General features: G+C 36.5%; 1 non-coding gene across 1 annotated transcript; it reads right to left on the bottom strand.

Annotated features, from left to right (window-relative positions):
• Positions 1-246: 246 nt before the first annotated feature.
• TRNAV-AAC (transfer RNA valine (anticodon AAC)) lies at positions 247-317 on the bottom strand. The gene has a single exon. It is a non-coding gene; the product is annotated as a tRNA-Val (tRNA).
• Positions 318-4909: the final 4592 nt, after the last annotated feature.

Below are 4909 nucleotides of genomic sequence, written 5' to 3'. Positions count from 1 at the left end.
TATATGTTTTCAATAGAATAAAATAAATTTTGAATTAAATATATATATAATAATATAATATATGTATATGAATATATATTCATCAAAATAATACCATATAAATATATATCATTTTAAAATATATATATATATATATTAAAACGTAAAAACTAAATTCCACAAATATAATCTATTCTCAAATATTTCAAAACAATAAAATATTATAACTTTTAAAAACTATATATATATATATATATTGTTGAGACATGGACCAGCTAGGACTCGAACCTAGGACCTTCCATCGTTGCTGGAGTGCTCTACCACTGAGCCATTGGCCCCTCTTTGACCAGTCCATCGTCGGTCCGGGTGTGGCTTATTTTCAACACCAACATATATATATATATATATATATATATATATATATATATATATATATATATATATATATATATATATATATATATATATATATATATATATATATATATATATATATATATATATATACTTAATAAACATAAATAAAATTACCAAATTTCATAGCTCTCTGCAGCCATAGTGCTACACGCACAGGGAAGGAAAGGCAGGGTAAATCTCTTGGTAGCTTTGCTACCATATGGTAGCATGCTACCATACGGTAGCATTGCTACCCATAAGGTAGCACTGCTACTGTATGGTAGTTTTTCTACCATCCGGTATCTTGCTACCGTCCCCTCCCTCCAAACACACTTTTTTTTTTGTTATTATTATTATTTTTTTTTAATTTAAAAGATTAAAAATCCATCATTTCCTCTGCCCAGCACTTTGAGAACAGAGTATAATAAACTCTCGGTAAATTATTTTTTTAAAACTAATTTCTTTCAACAAAATTTATGGGCATAACAATTAAATGGTATACTCCCAAACAGTAGATTTTAGGCAAAATTAAGAGGATAAACAAGCCATAAGGCAAAATTTTAAACCCAAATATTCTAATTTTTTTCTCTACACACTGGAAGAACACAAAAACACTCAGGGAGAAGAAATTCCCAAAATTTTATCAGCATAACTTTCCTTTCATCATAAATTATAAAATTCACACAATAGCCAAACCCATTCCTTTCCCAAACCAAGAAATAAGGAATTTAAACACAAATTTTAAAACTTGAAATAAAACCAAGAAGAATCCATTTTCTAAATTAAAAATCCATCTCCTTCAAACTTGACAAACCAATTTAGGAAAGAGTTTAAACAACCAAAATCTAATCCATTCCCCAAATTTAAACCAATTTCAAAACTCCCTAAACAGAGATCTTTCAATAAATCAACACACACAGAGGTATTTCAAAAGCTAAATTAAAAATTTTCAAAACCAAATAAAGAGGGGAAAACACCCAACCTGTGATAGCAATCCTGGATGAATACTCTACAAACAACCTGAATCAAATCTCCAAGCTCCAGTTCTGGTTTCCAATCTGGCCTCCAAAAATTTTTCTCCCTTCCCATTCCCGTGAGCTTTCAGGCATATATGGAGAAAAATATTTATAACCTAAACTTTTAGGCTGAAAATGTTTTCTCATCCAATCACAATTTTCAATTTAAAATTTACTTTTCTAATTTCTCTGAAAAAGGTAAATGGAAATTTCATTTTTTATAAAAATCATTTATTTCTCCATCGTATTTAATCAAATTTTCCTAAAAAGTGATAAAGGCAATAATTTAAACTCTATTTTCATTTTTTTTAATTTAAAAAGAAATAGCATGAAATTAACTTTATCTATTTTTCTACTAGATTTCAATATGATCACTTTTCCAAATATAATGCAATTATCAAATTAAATTTAATAACTTCATTCAATTAACTAAATCCATAACACAAAGGCATATTAACAAATAAATTAAATACACCAACTATGAAATGACACCATAAACTCAATTAAATATTCTAACCCACTGGAGCATGCAAACCGAGAAAAACCACAGGAAGACTCTAAAAAAGTCAAATGACCAAGACTCGAAGGCCGAACAAATGGAAAGGACAACCAACTGACGACACTCACATGAGTGAAACTAAGGGTAAGAATTAGGATCAACAACTATCTCCTCCACAACCATCGGACAAATAAGGTAATCTCAGACCTATGAAGCCAGGTGGAGACGGTACCCTGTACCTACCCGATACTTGTACCTGCACTGTCCTGCATCATCAAACCACATATGCATATAGACAAATATACAATCAAACACGACACGCACACTGATGGAGGAGAATCATGACGTTCCCTATCTCACCGGAGTGAGTAAAGGAAAATCATCCCCTCGCATCCCATACACATGCAAACATGCAACATATAAATAACACATCCCATATGTAAGGTAAAAGTGTCATTCCATGACAATAATCCATAAAAATAGCATTAATCATAAGTACTAAAATACTGTATGAAAGCATACATCACATATCTAGTTAAAGCATGAAATAACATCAAATGAGTCTGAATAAAGCATAGCAGTAATATATCAACTGAAAAGTACCGATCAAAAAAAATATATATCAACTAAAAAGTCAACTGCAACAAATAATAAGTCTAACAAGTTCGATAGAGAAGGGGTACTACATTCTCCCCCCCAAAACTAGGCTTGCTCCTCAAAACCTAAAACAGATAAGAATAGAGCTCTCTCATCTTTGTTGCATCCTCCCAAGTCATCGAGGTCTCATCATTTGGGTCCATAGGACCCTTACCTGGTCGATGGTATGACCCCTGAGGGTCAAATCTTGATGCTAAAGAATTCGCATGGGCTCCATGGAAAGATACTTGTCCTTGACCTGCAAAGCGTTCCAATCAAGAACATGTGTCACATCAGGGTGATAAGGTCAAAGAACTGAAACATGAAAGACATCATGGATGTAGGATAGACTCAGTGGCAAGGCAAGTCGGTAGGCAACAAGTCCTATCCTCTCAAGGATCTCAAAAGGCCCAACAAAATGAGGTGCCAACTTAGAACCCTTTACATAACGGATCGGACTCTTCCGCTGACACACTCTCAAGAACACATGGTTGCCAATAGAAAACTGATGATCTACCCTATAAGCATCTGCATACTTCTTTTGCCTATCCTATGCAGCTACCAAATGCTCACGAATCCTCTCAACCTGCTGCTCCAGCTCTCGAAGAATATTGGTCCTATTTGCACCCTATCCTCTAACCGATCCCAACTCAAAGGAGTACGGCAAGGATGACCATACAATGCCTGGAAAGGAGACATACCTATGGAGCTATGATATCCATTGTTATAAGAAAACTCCACAAGATAAATACAATCCTCCCAGCGCGATTGCTGGTCCATAACATACATGCGAATCATGTCCTCCAAAACCTGATTCACTCGCTCGGTCTGACCATCTGTCTCTAGATGATAAGATGAACTAAAGTTCAATTGGGTCCCCAAAGCATGCTAAAGTGAGGTCCACAAGGCTGATGTAAAGACAAGATCTCTATCAGAAATGATCTGCCTTGGAATCCCATGCAACCTCACCACCCCTTCCAAGAAAACTCGTGCCATCGCTACTGCTGTATAGGAAGCTCGAATAGGAACAAAATGAGAAACCTTGGTCAATCTGTCAACAATGACCATGATGGCATCATGATGATGTGAAGAAACAAGCAATCCAACAATGAAATCCATGGAAATGATGTCCCATTTCCAATCCGGTAGCAAATTAGGTTGTAAAATCCCTGTAGGGTGTTGATGCTCCGTCTTCACCCAGTGACATTCTAAACACTTCGACACAAAATCAGCAATGTCACATTTCATACCAGCCCAATGATAAATCTGTCTAAGATCTGCTTGCATCTTCTTGGCACCTGGATGTACCGAATAAGGTGCACGATGGGCCTCAGTCATGATCAAACTATGAAGACCCTCCAAAGGAGGTACATAAATCCATCCAAGATGATGAATAAGACCATCTACCTCAAGGTTATAACCAGAAAACCTACCCTCTAATGGCCTTCCAGACTCCATCACGGCTCTAACATCCTAATACTAGGTATCCTGAGGGAGAACTCCAAGAATTCTCTCTCTCAAGTCCACTCCAAGGGGCAATGTTGCAACCTCATGCCGCCTACAACTCAAAGCATCTGCCACTACGTTCTCTTTCCCCTGAATATATCGAACCTCAAAATCATACTCGCAAAGGAATTCCATCCATCTTCGTTGTCAAGCATTCAAGTTTGGTTGTGTGAAAATATACTGCAAACTGCGGTGATCACTATGCAGCTCAAACTAACACCCCAACAGAAAATTTTTCCATCTAACCAACGCATGCACTACAACTACCAACTCCAAATCATGAACTGGCTAGTTCAACTCATGGTCCTTGAGTTTACGAAACTCATAGGCAACCACACGTCCATCCTGCATAAGCACTGCACCTATACCTTCTAAGGAGGCATTTATGCATACTATAAAATCTTTGGATGGATCGGGGACTACTAAAATCGGAGCACTGACAAGGAGTTCCTTCAAGGTATGAAAAGATGACTCACACTGCTCTGACCAAACAAACTTCTTCCCTTTCCTCTGAAGAGATGTAATCGGGTGACCTATCTGAGAAAAACCCTGAACAAAGCGACGGTAATATCCGACCAAACCCATAAAACTCCGAACTTCTGAAACATTGGTCATCGCTAGCCAATCCACTATGGCTTGGATCTTTGAAGGATCCATAGATACACCTTCTCCCAAAACTACATGACCAAGATAGTTCACCTCTGACTGGAAGAAATCACACTTTGCCAAATTGGCATAAAGTTGATTCTCCCTCAAGCACTGTAATACCTGTCGCAAGTGACCCTCATGCTCTTCCATAGATCTAGAATAAATCAATATGTCATCCAAGAACACAAGGACAAAATGATCAAGGTAGGTGTGAAAAACCCCATTCATG

The sequence above is a fragment of the Cryptomeria japonica genome, chromosome 10 (genome assembly GCF_030272615.1).
Source record: "Cryptomeria japonica chromosome 10, Sugi_1.0, whole genome shotgun sequence".
Lineage (NCBI taxonomy): Eukaryota > Viridiplantae > Streptophyta > Pinopsida > Cupressales > Cupressaceae > Cryptomeria > Cryptomeria japonica.
This window is presented reverse-complemented; position numbering and strand designations above follow the sequence as displayed.